The sequence below is a fragment of the Trachypithecus francoisi genome, unplaced genomic scaffold, assembly GCF_009764315.1.
Source record: "Trachypithecus francoisi isolate TF-2019V2 unplaced genomic scaffold, Tfra_2.0 Lachesis_group3, whole genome shotgun sequence".
In the NCBI taxonomy this organism is placed as follows: Eukaryota; Metazoa; Chordata; class Mammalia; order Primates; family Cercopithecidae; genus Trachypithecus; species Trachypithecus francoisi.
The window spans coordinates 47,105,180-47,124,952 of NW_022681468.1; the positions used below are offsets into that span (position 1 = coordinate 47,105,180).

At 38.5% G+C, this 19,773-nt stretch overlaps 1 protein-coding gene and 1 pseudogene across 1 annotated transcript in view; one reads left to right on the forward strand and one right to left on the reverse strand.

Moving 5' to 3' along the window:
• Window positions 1-19,773, forward strand: part of ARMH4 (armadillo like helical domain containing 4) — a 151,878-nt gene that overhangs the window by 23,347 nt on the left and 108,758 nt on the right. The gene's annotated exons all lie outside the window — the stretch shown is intronic.
• LOC117069524 lies at window positions 19,035-19,686 on the reverse strand (annotated as a pseudogene).

A 19,773-nucleotide genomic window follows, 5' to 3' on the forward strand; every position in this document is an offset into this window, starting at 1 on the left:
AGGGATGTGTCACGGGCCATGGTTACTCATATTTGGCTCAGAATATATCTCCTCAAATATTTTACAGAGTTTGACTCTCTTCATTGACAGAAGGCAGAAAGGACCACCAAAAGAGGACTCTAAGAGTCAGGAGAGAAAAAGGACTCTATGAGTCAGGAGAGACTTTAGTTCCATCCTAGAAAAACGCTGGATTGGTGTATATCCCTGTGTGTCTTTGTGTGTGTGTGTGTGTGTGTGGCATGGGGGAGTGTTTGTGTTATAGATTTGTGTATATATGTACAGTAATGTGCTGTATGATGAAGTTTTGGTCAACAACACACTTCATATATGACAGTGGTCCCATATGATTATAATATTGTACTTTTACTGTACTTTTTCTATGTTTAGATACACAAATACCATTGTGTTACAGTTGCTTACAGTATTCAGTACAGTAACATGCTCTACAGATTTGGAGCCTAGGAGCAATAGGCTATACCTTGTAGCCTATGTGTGTAGTAGGCTACACCTTCTAGATGTGTGTATGTACACTCTATGATGTTTGCATCATGACGAAATCGCCTAATGACACATTTCTCAGAATGTATCCCCATTGTTAAGTGATGTGTGACTGTATAATTTTATTGACATTTGTGGAAAAATGAGTGGGAACAAACCTAACAGTATGGAAAAAATTCTAAAGAGTGGTGAATAGATACCATATACACCACACTAGCGATAAATTATTTTATAGCCAGCAGTCAACCAAGTCATAGCTCACTGGTTAGATGAATTATTTCTTAAGAATAGCTTTTAACAACTGGAGCAGCTGCTTTTCCATGAAGAAGAGGCAATCAGGTGCTCAGCCTCAGGTTAATAAATATCTAGTTTACAGTAAACTAGGTATTTCTATAGAAAGAGATACATGTCTCTTTTGAGGGTGATGTTCAGATTCCTGGCAAAAGGATTTGTTTTGACTGTTTAATCTGGGCATAGACTCCAGGGTTGAGAATCCCTGTGGGCAGTGGTCCAAGCAGGGCTTTCCATGTGTGGTGGCTTTTGTGCAGATGCTGAGGCAAACCCGTAGCTTGGAACTAGATGTGAGTGGTAGAAATTTCAAAGATATCTTAGATGTTTGCAGAAAATTAAGGCATTTTCAAAGGCATGATGTTTCAGTATGAGGATAGACATATGTATGTATTCTTTGATTGGTGTGAACATGAGAATTTTATTGCATTGGAGGACAAACCATTACAAACCTTAAAAATGTATAGAATAATGTGTGGATGGCATCGACTGCGCTTTATCAAGCCGTATTCATAGCCATGAAGTTGTTTTGCCATCGGACTACCTCTAAACATTTAAATGAATGTATATCCCTGAGGGAAAAGATTAGAAGAAAAATGTAATACACCAATTTAAATGGACTTACAAGATTTAAAAGTTATCACACTTGGAAGCATTAGATTGTTCCTTAAAGATTTACATTGATTTTGCCCTCATTTACCAGGGTCTTTTCTTCTCCAGCCGTTCTGCCTCCTTCTACATTGCTTATCTCCAGACACAGCAGTCTACAGAAATTTCTTCTTCTATTAAAACAGCATAAAGAAAATGCAACGTTTTAGCAGGAGAAGGAGATTCTTCAGGTGGGCAGGAGCCTGGCTGCTCCCTCTGGATTTTTTCAAGGTGTCTGCTTCACATGCTCTCTGAGGAATCCTGTTTCCTATTAAAACTCTGGCTCAGGAAGAGATATACATCCTTTCACTTGTTTCAACTGAAATTAGTAGAAAGTTTTTAAAGACCTGGCTCAAACCTAAGGGAACACAAAGCAAATAAACTGAGAAAGTGAAAGAAACAGAAAATGAATTAGATTCGCCAGGTACAAATTTCTATCTGGTCTTCGCTAATGAGTTTCTAGGGCTTATGGGCCCTGACCCATTCCGTGCTCTGTCTGAGTGCTTTATATTCTATTCCCAAAGTACTGGAACAATATTTCAGGCACTTTGCCAGACTTTCGGGCACCTCAGTGCTTGCCTATTTTTTTTTCCCCTATGTAAAGGGTAAACTTCTCATTTTCTACTCCCCACCCCTGCCCCCACATAGAAGAGCCAAGACCAAGACATAAATTTCTCCTAGGGCTCACCACCAAGTAGTAGTGAGCCCCTACCCCCTGCATACAGATTGTCTGTCCTGTTTACAGGTTGAAGGACACACATTTAATTCCTAGGCAATGACAGTCCTACAACTGTCATGATTAATACCATGTACATGCCACTCTTCAGATAAAATTCCATCCCAGTTAAAGGTATGATTCATTTCCAGGCAGTATAGCACTGTTCTCACCACACAAGAAATATACCCATATGATTAAAAGATCATTCTGTCACGTTCTATAGCAAATAATACTCAGAGCTTCTCTGCTCTATAAACAGGGAGCTATGAAGTTAAGAGGCCAGGAAAGAAACAGAAACAATTCAGCTCAAACCTTTTCTCCTCTATGAAGCCTCCTGGACCACCCAGCCCACACTGATGAGTAGAATAAGTGAGTAGAAAACGGCTCTCTCCCAGCACTTTGGGAGGCTGAGGCAGGAGGATCGCTTGAGGCCAGGAGTTTGACACTAGTCTGGGCAATATAGTGAGACTCCACCTGTATAAATTTTTTTTTTTTTTTAATTAGCTGGGTGTGGTGGCATGTACCTATAGTCCCAGCTGTTCAGGAGGCTGAGGTAGGAGGATTGCTTGAGTCCAGGAGTTCGAGGCTGAAGTGAACTGTGATCATACCACTGCACTCCAGCTTGGGTGACAGGGTGAGACCGAGTCTCTTAAAAAAAAAAAAGTTAATACTCATTTGAAATATATACGTGACATAACTTAATGAAAATTGGATTGGAGTTCTATAAAGCCATTTAAATATTTATTTTGAAGAGGAAGATAAGGTGTTGTTCAGTTTATTTCCATTCAGTCAACATATACTGAGTGCTTATTCTGTGTGAGGCACAATGCTTTATCCTGGGAAGTGGGGCACAAAAATGGATGAAGGTAAAATCTCTGCCTTCAAGGAGCTAAATGCATGCAAATATGATAAGACAAATGCATATTTCCACAAATTATTATGTAAGCCTCATTTTAGATAGGTTGAGTCATGTTTTACATTTTGAAGGGGAAATCTACTTTCATACATATTTTTGTGTAGTCAATAATCAACCTAACCAACCTATAATTTATATTTTGAGTGTATGTGGATTTTTATGTGCAAGTTTTGTATATGTTTGCTTAAAGCAAGTAGTCCTTTAAGATGACTAAATTGCTGAAGAGAAAGATATTCCAGATGGCTCGGAATTTATAGATATAATATTAGTATAGCTTTGTGTTTCTCTTTATAGCATACTTGAGAAATAGAATAGGATTTCTGTAGTCTCGTTTTCTAGAGGGAAATATATGAAGCTGTCATCTGAATCAAAAGTGGGTTATTTAATGAGCAGATGTTAAGCAAGGCACAGTGGCTCATGCCTGTAATCTCAGCTACTCGAGAAGCAGAGGCAGGAGGGTCTCTTGAGCCTGGGAGTTCCAGACTGCAGCGAGCTATGGTTGTGTTACTGTACTCCAGCCTGGGTGACAGAGCGAAACCCTGTCTCTAAAATAAAGGAGCAAGTATCGAACTCTAGAACTTGTAATTATTGCTATAGGGTTCTACCAGTATAACTTTGGGGCAGGATTTATAGAAGATAATGGATAACATACCAATTATATGGGCTCATGGCTGAAAAGGAGTTGTGAGCAGTAAATGCGAAGGTACTTAAGTTAACTCGTATCTTCAGCTTGTTAACCAGATATAGGCAATGCTATTATCAAGAGCAGAATCCTCAAATTTAGAAAAAGTAATATTATATGAAATAAGAAAATTATTTAGTTATTTATTTGTTTATTTATTTATTGTTGAGACAGAGTCTCGCTCTATTGTTTAGGCTGAAATACAGTTGTGCAATCATAGCTCACTGCAACCTTGGCCTCCCAAGCTCAGACAATCCTCCCACTTCAGCCTCCTGAGTATCTGGGACTAGAGATGTGCAGCACCCCACCCAGCCAATTTTTGTATTTTTTGTAGAGACAGGTTTCACCATGCTGCCCAGGCTCATCTCAAACTCCTGGGCTTAAGAAGTCTGCCTGCCTTGGCCTCCCAAAGTGTTGGAATTACAAGTGTGAGCTCCTTCACCCCAGTCAAGAAAATATTTAAACAGCTGTCTGAAATGGAAATTGAATCCAAAACATTATGCCACTTGTGTTTGAAGTGGACTATCTTGTCTCGAGCCTTTTTATTTTCTCATGAATGTACCTTTTGAATATTGTTAAGGCTACAATGGAGGAAATTTTAAATTATTATATTTACTATTACACAGTGAATGGAAAATTTGAAATTTAGTAAAAATTTTCAAGAAATTTGTATAGATTAATAATGTAGTTTAAAAAGTCGTGGTGATGATGCATTTAACAAGGAGATAACTGAATAAATTAACAGACATGTTTAAGGTAATGTCTATTTTTTTCTTTCAACTTTTAGGTTTGGGGGTACATGTACAGGTTTGTTACGTGGGTAAATTGTGTGTCACTGGGGTTTGGTATATGAATGATCCCATCACTCAGGTAGTGAGCATAGTACTCGATAGTTTGTTTTTCACTCCTCTTCCTCTTCCACCCTCCACCCTCAAGTAGGCCCCAGTGTCTCTTGTTCCATTCTTTGAGTTCATATTTACTTAATGTTAGCTCCCACTTATAAGTGAGAACATGTGATACTTGGTTTTCTGTTCCTGTGTTAATTTACTTAGTTTGATGACCTCTAGGTACATCCATATTGTGGCATAGGAAATGATTTTTTATGGCTGCATAGTATTCCATGGTGTATATGTATCACATTTTTGTTAGTCTACCATTGTTGGGCATCTTGGTTGATTACATGCCTTTGCTATTTTGAATAGTGCCACTATGGACATATGAGTGCATGTTTTTTTGGTAGAATTATTTGTTTTCTTTTAGATGTATACCCAGAAATGGGATTGCTGAATCAAATGGTAGTTCTGTTTTAAGTCCTTTGAGAAATCTCCAAACTGCTTTCCACAGGGGCTGAATTAATTTGCATTCCCATCCACAGTGTACAAGCATTCTCTTTTCTCCATAACCTCACCAGCGTCTGTTATATTTTGAGTTCTAATAATCATTCTGACTGGTGTGAGTTGGCATCTCATTGTGGTTTTGATTTGCATTGCTCTAATGATTAGTGATGCTGAGCATTTCTTCATAAGTCTTCTTTTGAGAAGTGTTTGTTCATGTCCTTTGCCCATTTTTAATGGGGTTGTTTGTTTTTTGCTTTTTGAATTGTTCAAATTTCTCATAGATTCTGGATATTAAACATTTGTTGAATGGATAGTTTGTGAATATTTTCTCCCATTCTGTTGGTTGTCTGTTTACTCCCGTGATAGTTTCTTTTGCTGTGCAAAAGCTCTGAAGTTTAATTAGGTCCCAATTGTCAATTTTTATTTTTGTTGCAAATACTTTTGGGGGTATAGTCATAAATTCTTTGCCAAGGCCAATGTCCAGAATGGTATTTTCTAGATTTTCTTCTAGAATTTTTATAGTTTTATGTCTTACATTTAAGTCTTTAATTCATCTTGAGTTAATTTTTGTACATGGTGAAAGTTAGGGGACTGGTTTCAATCTTCTGCATTTGGCTAGCCAGCTATCCCAGCATCATTTATTGAACAGGGAGTCGTTTCTCCTTTGCTTGTTATTGTTGACTTTATTGAAGATCAGATGGTTGTAGGTGTGCAGCTTTATTTCTCAGTTCTCTATTAGAAGGTAATATTTAATAATATTTGAGATTTTATCTAATTTTAAAATATACCCAGATTACAGATTCTCTTATGAGTATTTGAAATTGGAGAATTTAAAAATGGAGTTTGAAAAGCAAATAAAAGCTCTTACTCAGCTCGTTGGACCTATTTACAATGTAGATAAAATGGATGATTTTGAATATGGATGCCTTTGAAAAGTACGTTATTTGGATTTCAGATTCTGACAGAAAACGGATAGGTTTTGACATAGCAAAATGACTAGATCTTGGGTAAAACATATGCCTTAATAAATTAATGGGATTACAAGTAGTCAGAAAAATCTGCAAGGATTGCACTTTCTAGCTTGGTGTATTCCAAATATGGGCTGAAACCCAAGGAATTAACTTCAAGGAAGAGGTAAGGGTGCTCTGGGACAAATAGTAATATCATTGTTGTACTAAGTGTTTACACTTGAGCCAGTAGTAAGATGAGGAACCTGGACTGACATTTCCACATTAAGCCTGTGTAAGGGGAATAAAATAAAGTAGTTCCAGGTTTGTATCACACCCTGACTTCCCACAGAAGCAAATGTAAATTCTGTCTGAAAAAAATCATGTCCAATGGAGTCCCACAGATTTCCCACAGATTAGAACCAAGCCAATGTGAGCAATAAAATAAATGTGTTGTAATAAAACATCAACAAATTAACAAGGAAATGAACCACCATGACTGAGAGTCACCAGAAAAGACAAAGACAAGTAAGATTGGCTTACTCTTTACTCAGAACCTTAGATACTAAAACCATACAGACATAGATATGAAATAACCATTTATAAAAGCTTTAAGGAAATAAAAAATATCACAAAAATGAGCAGGTAATAAAACACTATCAAAAATGACCCAGCAGATTTTAAAAAATAACTAGATAGAACATTTAGAAATATAAATATAATTTTTGGGAAAAAAGCCTCAATGACAGGTTAAATATTCCAAAAGAGAAAATTAATGAACTGGAAGATCAATTTGAATACATTATAGAGAGTGTAGCACAAAGAGACAAGTGAGAGAACATGAAAGAAAAGCTAAGCTTTATGGAGGGTAGAGTGAAAACTTCTCACTTACCTAGTCAGATTTCCGGCAGGAGAAAATAGAGAGAATGAAAGAGATATGGAGTTCATAGAGGGATAGGATTCATAGTGGTAATGGCTGAAAATGTTTTCCAAACTGTGACAAGACATGAATCCATGGACATAGGAAACATAACATGTATCACACAAGATAAATAAACCATCAAAAATGCAAACACAAGCACACCAAAAGATGTACAGGAGTGTTAACAGCAACACTGATTATTTGAAAAAGCAAAAACCTTGAAATAACCTAAATTCTAACCATCACCAGTAGAATAGACAAATAAGTTGTGCTATGTTAATACAATGGAAAGCTATATGGTGCTAAATATGAATGGATGATTGCCACATGCAGCAATATGGGGGTTGATCTTGCAGTGAAAGAAGCTAGATACTAAGAAATGCATACAATATAATTCCATTTATAGAAATTTCAAAAGCCAGCAAACCTAATGCATGGTGTTAGAAGTCAGAATAGTGCTTACCTTTGGGGTAATAATGGTGGTATGAAGGGGTTTCTGGTACAATAGAATGTTGCTTTTTAAAAAATGAATCTGGGTGGTGAATATGCAGGTTCACGATGTAATAGTTTATTAAGTTGTACACTTATGGTTTGTCAACTTTGTGTTTGTATGTTCTACATCAATAAAAAAAGTTAAAAATGCTCAATAAGATATATTGTAATGAAATGAAAGAATAATGAAGACAAAGAGAGAAATCTGAAGATCCAGATTTAAAGGAAAAAAGCCAGAGGAAAAAGGCAGATTACCTACAAAGGAACAAAATGTAGACTGAGAGCAGACTTAGCAGCAATGGTGGAAATGAAAACCAGAAAACAGGAGAATCTCTTTAATGAGATAAGAGAAATTAATGAATAACCTAGAAAGATCTGCCTCTACTTTAAAAGAACAAAGGCAAAAATACTGGCAACAGATTTTAGAAAAGGAACTTATGAAGGCATTTAAGGAATAAGAAAGATAATCTAGAAGGAGGGACTGAGATGCAAGAAGAAATAGCAAATAAATTGATAAATATGTACATAAATCATAAGTACTCTGTATAGAATATAATTTCTAATTTATGGAGTAAGAAGAGAGGACAGAGCTAAAATAGTGGATGACAGTACTTAAATTGGGAAGATATAGTCAGGATTAAAGGGCTCTAAAGCCCTTCTTATTGAGTGATAAAATAGTGATTAACTTCAGTCTTTGGTTAGTTAAATATGCATGGTAAAATTGAAGAGTAACAACTGAAAAAAAATGCAGTAGGCAGTGGAATGTATAATTTATAAACCAGTAGTGGGGGAAAACAGAATAAGAAAAAAAAGCCAAAAAAAAAAAAAGGAAAAATTAATCACAGAAAAAGTCGGAAAAATACAGTAACAAACACAAATACATCAATAATGACAATAAATACAAGTGGGCTAATTATGATGTTAGCCGGAGGTTTCTTGTTGACACTTTTTATCATGGACTGAATTGTGTCCATAGAAAAAAATTATGTGTTGAAGACTTAATCACCAATGTGATTGTATTTGGAGATAGGGTCTGTAACGGGATAGTTAAGTTATATGAGGTCATACGAGTGGGGCCAAATCCAATAGGACTGGTGTCCTTTTAAAAAGAGAAAGTGGGCTGGGAGGGGTAGCTCATGCCTTTAATCCCAGAACTTTAAGGGGGCGAAGGCAGAAGGATTGCTTGAGACTAGGAGTTTGAGACCAGCCTGGTCACAATAGAGACCCTAATCCCTACAAAAAATGAAATAAATTAGCTGGGATAGTGACATGCACCTGTAGTCCTAGCTACTTGGGAGGCTGAGATAGGAGGATCGTTTGAGCCCAGGAGTTCAAGACTGCAGTGAACTGATTGTGTGATTATGTGACTGCACTTCAGCCTGGGTGACAGAGTGACACCATCTCTAATGAAATAAAAAAAAAAAACAAAGCAAAACAACAACAACAACAGAAGGAAGAAGAAAAAGAGACCCTAGAGTCTCTGCAAGAGAGGAAATGCCATATAAGGACACAGCAAGAAGGCGGCCATCTGTAAGCCAGAAAGAGAGGCCTTACCAGAAACCCACCTGGCTGGTGCCTTGATCTTGGACTTCTAACCTCCAGAACTGTGAGAAAATAAATTTCTTTTGTTTAAGCCACCTAGTTTCTGGCATTTTGTTATGACAGCCCAAACTTAACACAATCAAGTTGTCCCTTCTTAGTTTGCTGAGTGCTTAGATTTTGTTTTTTTTTGTTTTTGTTTTTGTTTTTGGACATTGTGTGGATGTTGGATTTTTATCAAATGCTTTTTCTGCAATGATGTTTCTGTACCTTTTAAGATGATGATATGATTTTCTTTTTTAGGCTGTTACTATATTGAATTATACTCATTGGTTTTTGAATACTAAAACAGCTTTATATTATTATAGATTATCCTTCTTATATATTGTATTCAATTTGGCAAAATCTTCAAACAAAATAAAATTTGAGACAAAAGCATTCCTTGACATATATCAAATACTTTCCCCAACTGTTAGCAAATATGTTATCTTCAATCACCCATGAAATATTTATAAAAATTGGCCATAAACCAGTCCACTAAAAAAATCCTGGCTGGGCGCGTTGGCTCATGCCTGTACTCCTAGCACTTTGGGACCCAAGGCGGGTGGATCACCTGAGGTCAGGAGCTCGAGAGCAGCTTGGCCAACATGGTAAAACCCCGTCTCTACTAAAAATTAGTTGGGCATGGCAGTGTGCACCTGTAATACAAAAAATGAGCCGAGCATGGTGGGTGTGCACCTGTAATTCCAAATACTTGAGAGGCTGAGGCAGGGGAATCACTTGAACCCGGGAGGTGGAGGTTGCAGTGAGCTGAGATGGCGTCATTGCACTCCAGCCTGGGTGACAGAGTGGACTCCGTCTCAAAAATAAATAAAAAATAAATAAAAATAAAAATCTCAACAAATTTTAAGGAATTGGTATCATGCAGGCTGTATTCTCTGATGGTTGTGTAATTAGGTTAGACATTAATAATGAAAAAGGCAAATTGCCCCATACTTTTGGAAATGAAAAAAGCCACTTCTAAATAACTTGTGGATAAAAGAAGAAATTAAAATAGAAAATCAAAATATTTGGAACTGACTCAGAGAAAATACATCACACTTGTGGGGTGAAGATGAAGGTTTATATAATGAGACATTTTTAACCTTTAGAAAGTTTCCTCAGTGAGTTTGTTCACTTTAAAAAATAAAAAAGTTTCTGTTATTGTATGACATGGTGACTATAGTTAATAACAATATATTCTTAATAAATGCTGAAAGTGGATGTTAAGTGTTCTCACCACAAAAAATAACTTTGTGAGGTAATGCATATGTTAGATTTAGTCATTCCACAATACATATATACTTGAAAACATCATGTTGGACAAGATAAATAGATACAATTATCAATTTAAAAAAAACCCAAAAGCTTCTATTAGAAAAGAGGAAAGGCTGAAAATGAATGAGCTAAGTAACTTCCACCTTAAGCTATTGATATGGTTTGGCTCTGTGTCCCCACCCAAATCTCATCTTGAATTGTAATCCCCCATGTGTTGAGGTGGGGACTTAGTGGGAAGTGATTGGATCATGAGAGTGGTTTTCCCATGCTGTTCTTGTGATAGTGAGTTCTCACGAGATCTGATGGTTTTATATGTGTTTGACAAGTTCCTCCTTCACACTCAGTCATGCTTGCTGTGTCTCCTACCACCTTGTGAAGAAGGTGCCTGCTTCCCCTTCCACCACCACTGTAAGTTTCCTGAGGCCTCTCCAGCCATGCAGTACTGTGAGTCAATTAAATCTCCCTTGTTTATGCATTACCCAGTCTTAGGTAGTATCTTCATAGCAGTGTGAGAATGGACTAATACAGCTATAAAAACAAAGTAGAAGAAACCCAAATAAAATAGAATGAAGTAATAACAGTAAGATTTCATTATTTTATTTTTACATTGCATTAATTCAGAACAACTTAGTAAACTTTAGATAACATTTATATGGAAGAGCAAAAGGCCAAGAAATAGCCAGTGTACTCCTAAAGAAGAAAAAGAAATTAAAGGAAGGTGTCTGTAAATACCCCAACAGATATTAAGACTTATAAAGCTCTTACTATATCATTACATATTTGGACAATGGGGACATGGACAGGAATAGTTAAAGTGGCCAGTGGAGCGGAATAGTCATGGAAACACACTGCTCTAGAGGGTCCTTGACATATGATGGAAATTGCACTGCAGAGCGATGGGGAAAGCTTTCAAAACAAACAGAAAGTTCTGGGACAATTGGTTGTCCACATAGAAAAAATTATATTGAAGTGGAAGTCACATCCTGCACAGAAATCAGTTCTACGTGGTTTAAAAACAGATGTAATAGGCAAAACTTAAATTGACTAAACTTGTAGAATATTTTTCTGACCTCACAAAATTTTTTAGATATGACAGATTGCTAACCATAAAAATCCTGATAAATTCAGTGATATTAAAACTAACACCTTTTATAAAAGGATGCTAGAAAGAAAGTGAAAATACAGCTTCTAAAATTAGCAAAGATATTTGTAATCCATATAACTGATAAAGGATTGATGTCCAGGATAGAAAGAACTCTAAAAGAATCAGCAGGAAAATGACAGACAGCCCAATAGAAAGATGAGCGAAAGACATGAGTAGGCATCTCACACAGATACTGAATGGATACACAACCTCATTAGTCATCAAGGAAGTGCAAATGACATCTGGAGTGACATCATTTTATACACACTGGATTGAAAAGAAATTAAATGTTTGACAATGCCAAAGGTTGATGAGGATTTGGAGCTAGGGACATTTATCTAGACATTAGGATGTTGAACACTTGTATTCCTTTTAACCTAGCAATTCCACTTTTAGGAATGTACCCTAGTGAAACCCTTGAACAAATATCCTAGAGATCATATATGAGTGTTCAAGCAGCACTATTCATAACAGCAAAAAAATTAGCAATAACCAAATACCCGAAACGTTTCTTGACATGGGGATAAATAAATTGTGACATACATGCATAATGAACACCAATATCAGTGAAAATTAATAAACTAGTGTTTTGTACAACAAGATGTGTGAAACTTAAAACCATAATTTTGAATGGAAAGAAAGTCCCTAAATATAGCATTCAGTAACTTCGTATGGCTTTAAGGGGAAGAAGAACGTTAAGATAAGAGGAATATGCAGATAGGTGCAACAGTGTTAATAACATACTAGTTCTTAAGTTGAATAGTGAGTTCTCTGGGGTTCATTTCACTATGAAGCTTAATAAGATAAATATGGTATGTATAGAGTCTAATATATATATCTCATATTACATGACAAAAATGTAAAAGTACTTGGCAGGAATATTTCCATTTTAGAAATGTAATGAAATTCTATATATTCTAAGTCAGCTTAACATTGTGAGTTGCCGAATTTTGTGGTAGTTGTTTCAGAAAATTCTAGTATCCCTTAGAACCTTATGATCCTGGAGAGCCATCTACTGGAGAATCGCTGCACATCCTCAAGACACGTTTAATATTTTCTTTCTGGCTTTTAAGTTTTGCACCCAATTTGATGCCCAAGTTTTAAGAAAAAATTGGAAATAAAAGCAGTGTCATTTCTAGGGCTTCAGTCACTTTATAGGTGGAAACAATGGCTTTTGATTATTATTGGCGTAACAGTTCCCAGGAAAACGTATGCCTACAAATGTTTCTTCGTTGAGAAAGATAACCACTGGGATGTGTCAGAGCCATTCCCTTCATAGAAGTGGGAGAAAGACTAATATGTGCTCAGTCCATGCCTGGCGAAGCTACCCTTTTTCTTTTCATGGCATGCCGCTTCTTTTTCACATGGGCTAATTTTTTTTTGAGACGAAGTCTTGCTCTGTCACCCAGGCTGGAGTGCAGTGGTGTGATCTCAGCTCACTGCAACCTCCGCCTCCCAGGTTCAAACGATTCTCCTGCATCAGTCTCCCAAGTAGCTAGGACTAAGGGTGTGCACCACCACGCCCATCTAAATTTTGTATTTTTAGTAGAGGCAGTTTTTCACCACGTTAACCAGGATGGTCTTGATCTCCTGATCTCGTGATTCACTTGCCTTGGCCTCCCAAAGTGCTGGTATTACAGCTGTGAGCCTCTGCACCTGGCCTCTAATTTGTTTACCTTAGATTTAATTTTAAACTTAGTAAAGGGAAGAAAAAGTCACTAAAAGAGAAATTTGACATGTAAAACTCATGAATAAGTAGACAAAAGATAATGATTCAAACTAATCATTGCTATTCCAAAAAGGCAGAAAATACAGGTGAGACCCTATTCTCCTTGAAAGTCAAGAATAGACAGCAGATGTTGGGGAACAGGTGTTCCTGCTCTGGTTCTTCCTGCCGTCATTGTTGGGATGACACGTTCTTTTTTTTTTTTTTTTTTTGAGACGGAGTCTCACTCTGTCGCCCAGGCTGGAGTGCAGTGGCCGGATCTCAGCTTACTGCAAGCTCCGCCTCCCAGGTTTACACCATTCTCCTGCCTCAGCCTCCCGAGTAGCTGGGACTACAGGCGCCCACCACCTCGCCCGGCCAGTTTTTTGTATTTTTTTAGTAGAGACGGGGTTTCACCATGTTAGCCAGGATGGTCTCGATCTCCTGACCTCGTGATCCGCCCATCTTGGCCTCCCAAAGTGCTGGGATTACAGGCTTGAGCCACTGCGCCCGGCCGGGATGACACATTCTAAACCAAGATTTTTTCTGTCTTTGATGCATTAGTAACAGCCTGGAAGTGCTAGCTACTTCTGTATCTTCTGGAGGTCTAAAAAAGTCAAAGCTGTGATAAAAATGCAGTTACAGAAACGCAGCACCTTTGGTGGGAACTGCCTATTAAACAACACATGTTTGTAGTAGAGTCAGGTTACTCAAATGACTCAGGGTCATAGGGCAAAATTTCTCCCATATATTTTATTGATTTTGTTGAGAGTTAACCCATGACTCTGGTCCTGGACAAAGTGAAAACTCTCCATTTTGGTAACCCTAGACAGAAATATTTGCAATAAATAAAGAAAACAGGTCTGATCTAGAGAGGCAAAAATTCTAGGTTTACACAAGCTCATTTAAGCCTCTGCTGTGATATTTGAGTATCCAACGTAGTTTTTTTTTCACCGACCAAGTAGCCTGTAAGTAAAACAAAACTTATAAACCTTGTTCCCTATTAGCTAATAATGTAAGTTTGGAGAATAAAGCCTGAAAAACTGTTTGAGCCTCTTGGAAGGAAAGCCCCATGTAAGTACAAAGTATTGTCATGAGCTTTGAACAGCCATTAAGAGATTGTCAGAGATCTGCCAGACAGATAAAGTTGGCTTAGAGAGGGTACCGTGTAGACACATTTTGTCTGCCTGCCACTTGCAACAGGACATTTCTCTGTTTGAACTGTGGACGCACTGTTTAATATCACTAAGCATCTCTTGGCCATGTGGCACTGTTCTCTGACATTTCTATTTAACGTTTCTTAGTTTTATTCTTAACTGTTTCAGTTCACCTTAAGTACAGCAGTCAGAAATTGAACTATGTCCCAGTCTCTGTTGCATGCTGAACCATCTACTGTCTGAACACCTAAGTTAAGGTTTTGGCTGACATCTCATCCAGGTTTTTCACTATTGTTAAGTGTCGGAATTCTTGATGGTGGACATGCTAGCAGGAGCAACAGATTAATCCCAAGTGACTTGATCTCGGTAAGGATGCTATGGAAAAATCCATCAGCTCCATGGCAAGGAGCCCGTCATTCCTGCCTGTGCATGCTGGACTCAGTGGGACACGTCTTCTAAGGAGATGCTGGTTCAACAAGAGTGAAAAGGGAATTTTTCATAATGTGGGTTATGTGTTTGGGAGTGGGAACGGTGGTTTGTTGGCAGGATTTTGGCTGTCAAGAGAGATGGTTACTTAGAAACCATTCTTCCTGCCCCTTTGCTGCTAGAGTCGCTGTTAGTGTTTGGTGTTATGACGTAATCAGTGCCACAGCAACTTGTGAAAAAGAAGTATCAGTTACAAGGATGAACTTTCCAATTCTAGGTAACTTGACTAGAAGGAACTTTTCAGACTGACCTCTCTGAACCTTCCTTTCCTGGAGTGCAATGTTTTTAGAGATTGTTAGAACAAATATAACTTTACGTCTTTGAGCATTATCACTGGTTATTGACATAGGACATATATCTGCTATGCATAGTAAACCAAGATTAATTCTTTCTTTCTTCCTTTCTTTTTCTTTTTCTTTTTTTTTTTTTGACATGGAGCCGTTCTCTGTCGCCCAGGCTGGAGTGCAGTGGCTTGATCTCGGCTCACTGCAAGCTCTGCCTGCCGGGTTTAAGTGATTCTCCTGCCTTAGCTTCTCAAGTGGCTGGGACTACAGGCATGCGCCACCATGCCCGGCTAATTTTCATAGTTTTAGCAGAGATGGGGTTTTACCATGTTGGCCAGGATGGTCTCAATCTCCTGACCTCCTCATGATCTACCCGCCTTGGCCTACCAAAGTGTTGGGATTACAGGCGTGAGCCACCATCTCCAGCCCAGTTGTTTCTTTTTAGAGGTTCAGTTTTCTTTCTCTATGCTGTTTTTATTTGGAATAATTGTGTGTATGTCTTTTACCTTGACCTCATGCTTATTTGGGGTTCAGATGAATGAAAATAAAATTTGGGGTTTATTTAAACAAAATTATAAAACTCAGGCATTACTCTCTAACCTTTAAATATAACTTGGTAGTGTTATTTGGTTGAGTTCTTTAATTTTAGTTCTTGGGCCAGGGATCCTGTTATTTTTGGCATAGTTTTATTTGCTGAACGTTTATGGCATGTCATTGTTCGTTGTGTTCAGAGGTGTTCATGACGTCATTATTTATCTTGGGTGTAACTAATTGAAAGACTGGCTGAAATACAGATGACTTTCTCTTCAGTTTTTATGAATGGAAGATGAACTCTTGTTTGTTTTACACCTGTTGGTCTTCTATGTTGCCTTTGTGGTTGCAAGAGTATTCAGAGGAATGTGTTACTGATTGTTTATTAAGTGTTACTCTGTGATTCCTTAGATCTGGGTTTTAAAAAACTGCATCTATCTCATTGTTTATGCATTTTTTCATTCATTCATTCATTCATTCATTCATTCAGAAAATACTTATTGAGCGCCATTGATTGCCAAGTACTTAGTAGTCATTGGTGATACAACAGGGGACAAGACCATCTTTCCTTTATTGGATAGTTTTCTACCTTTCTGGTTCAAGTTACTATATTAGTTTGCTAATTTGAAGAAAGGTGATAATACCTTTTTTGTTACTGATCTGTAATAGTAGTCAGGTTCTATTGGTAATTGAAGCAGGGTAGAGGTGACATACAACTAAAGATGTTTAATGTCTATACAATAGTTGTAGGCTCCTAAAAAGAACATTTTCTGGCAGAAAAAGATTATGAGAGAATAAAGTAGACTAAAAGACAAACCTCATTCTAATAAGGCTGACTTCCTTCTGTCTTCTCCACACAGTTACCAAAACTTTCTTTTTCTATGGCTGTCTTCTCAGGCTAGCTCTATGATTTTGTAAATATTAAAAGGACAAATAATAAATCTTATAAGTTGCTTTGTGCTGAAGGGTGAAGCTGGTAGTACAAGGAGAAAGCTTTCCTGTTGTATCCCGCATGTAAATCAGAGACCTTCCTTACTTTCCCATAATATAAATTGTATACTACTCAATAAGAAGCTTCTAGAGAGAGTACTCCTCAGTTTTATTGTCTGACACAGAGGAAGGCATCTCATGTTGGACATTTAGGGCAGAGAGAAGGAGAAGGAAGTCTCTGCCAATGTGAGTGAGTGTGGGAGAGTTTATGAGACATGTTGACCCTAGCAGCATCCTCCAAGTCACATTATAAAGGTACCAGCCTTCTTGTTGGACTGGGCTTGCTTACCTGCAACCCTCTCTTTGGGATAGATAATAGGTTGGAGTAAAGTGACTTTTGAGGTTCCTTTCATTTTTTATAATTCTATACTTTAAAGAGAAGAGATTGGCTGAAGGTGTTGAGGACCAAGTAGAGGTTGTCTTTGGTGGATGGTAGTGGTCAGAGAACAGTGATCCTAGGAGATCAGGACTGTATAGTCACAATTGTTTCATCAATACAAACCTCTTAGGTTTGTGGGGAGCAAAGGACGCTAACATTAATTTTATAATGCTTCAAAAATAAATAAATGGGGTCAGACACAGTGGCTCACAGCTGTAATCCAGCACTTTGGGAGGATCACTTGAACCCAGGAGGCTGAGGCTGTAATGAGCCGTGTGCACATTACTGCACTCCAGGTTGGGTGACAGAGCAAGACTCCATCTCAAAAAAAAAAAATAGTGCTCTTTTTAGACAGTTGCTGTCTATAGGAGGAAGGTCCACAAAGTCTTTAAATAGGGTTTTTTTTTTTTTTTTTTTTTTTGGCAGGGAGGGGGATGGGGGCTTGGTTTTATGAATAATAGAAATTTATTTCCTCATAGTTCTGGAGGCTAAGTCCAAGACCAAGGTGCCAGCATCTGGCAGGGGTCTTCTTGCTGCATCCTTATGTGGTGGAAGAGCAGAAGAGCATGACCCCACTCCCATAGCCCTTTTTATAAGGGCACCAATCTATTAATTTGCAAACTTGAATTTTGGAGGATGCATGCAGACCATAGCAGAGAGGATCCTTCCTGCCTCTTCCAGCTTCTAGTGGCTTAAGTATTCCTCAACTTGTGGCTGTATCACTCCAGTGTCTGCCTCCCTCTCCACATAACTTTCTCTTTGTCTCTGTGTCTGTATCTCAAGTCTTTCTCTGCTTTACTTTTTTTTTGAGATGGAGTTTTGGTCTTGTTGCCCAGGCTGGAGTGCAATGGTGTGATCTCGGCTCACTGCAACCTCCACCTCCCAGGTTCAAGCGATTCTCCTGTGTCAGCCTCCTGTGTAGCTGGGACTGCAGGCATGCATCACCACGCCTAGCTAATTTTGTATTTTTAGTAGAGACGAGGTTTCTCCTCATTGGTCAGTCTAGTCTTGAGCTCCTGACCTCAGGTGATCCACCTGCCTTGGCCTCCCAAAGTGCTGGGATTCCAGGGGTGAGCCACAGTGCCTGACCTCTGCCTTACTCTTATAAGGACTTTTGTCATTGTACTTAACGTCCACCAAGATAATCCAAGACTATTTCATCCCCAAATCTTTAACTTACTTGTACCTGCAAAGATTCTTTTACCAAACGAGGTCACATTTGCAGGTTCTAGGGGCCCAGATGTGCTTTTATCTCTTTGGGGCCACTGTTCCACCCACTGCTGTCTCCAAAACACATCTCAAGTCTGTCCACTTTTCCACCTTCACTGCACCACCGTGGTTCTTCTTTCCTGGGACTCCTGCCATCAACCTCTCTTGCTTTCCTTTCTCTACCCCGTAACCCATTTTCCACACAGCCTGAGGGATATTTTAAAACCCTACCCCAAACCATGTATCCCTACCTAAGGCCCTCCAGTGCCTTCTCTTACCTGTGCAGAGCTGGTCTCCCGCTGAGAATTTACATCTTCACACAAAACATCACCACCTCGAGGTGAGCTCCCAGTGATTTTGAGCTCATGTGCTCATGCCACTCTTCCACCACCCAGCCCAGCACGCCATCAGGTTTCATTTTATTCTCAGCATTTGCCACAACTTGGAAGCATTTCTCTCTCTCTCTCTCTCTCCCCCCCTTCATTCACCCATCTCTCCTTCAACCCACCTACATACCCATCCATTTGTTAAATTAAAGAACAGAATTCTTCTTTGTGAGGAATATCTTTAGCATATTTTAAAACAGTTTTATCACCTACCCTCCTCTCCACACCCTCTCCACCACTTTCTCTTCTATTAATGGTGGGTTATTCATGTCCACGGCCTCTGGGCTTTTCACAGTCCTCACTGCTGTTTCCTATCGTGCTACCTGGCAGGGCAGGCAAAACAAATTGAGATTTTTTTCTGGTTAAAATCTCCAAACAAAGTTGTATATAAAAAGAAAAAACCCAAAGAATTTTAGAAGTGTCATTTTTACCTACGAAATGACTTGCTAGAGTTTCTATTTACGCATTGACTGTTACCTCATTGAAGGACAAAAGGTTAAGATTTTTGGCAGTGAACTTCTTTAGCTATCAGACCATTGCTTGGGCTGTGCAGCAGATGCATTTCCTTTTCAATCCCCACAGCTTGCTGCTGTTGCTTTCCTGCTCATCACTTCTGTGAAAATCATTGTCCTTTTCCTTCTTCTCTGTTTTGATCTCTTTGTTTGAACTGTCTTCTGCTTTCGTTTCACCATTCTGATGGAAATCTAAGTGTTGTTTTGTGGAACAAGTCTCCCCCTTGATCTATCCAGGCACTTGCATGCCCAATTTGTGACAGAATTCTCTCTCTGTTTTCATTTCTGCTGCTTGGAGACCTGATACCAATTTGTGAACAGTCTCATGTATGGTGCCATCATCACCAATGTACTGCAGTGAGTGGGTGCATCACGGTCCTACATGCAGGGCAGGTGTTGTTCTCTTGCAAATACTTTACCAGGCAACCCCTACAGAATGTGTGCAGACACTTGGTCACCCTGGTTGCATCAATGAGGTGCCCACTACACAGGTGGCAGGTGATGTGGGCCTTAGTGTCCCACAGCTTAATCCTTCTGGTCAACTTCTTTGGCTTTTCCTCTGGATATCTGTCTGCTTGTTTTACTTTCTGCCTTGGCATGGAGGCCCCACGTCATCACTCTGACTCACTGGTTCTGCCTCACTCTGCACTCTGGTTCATTTCTGGCCCTTGCTGTTTTTCCATTTT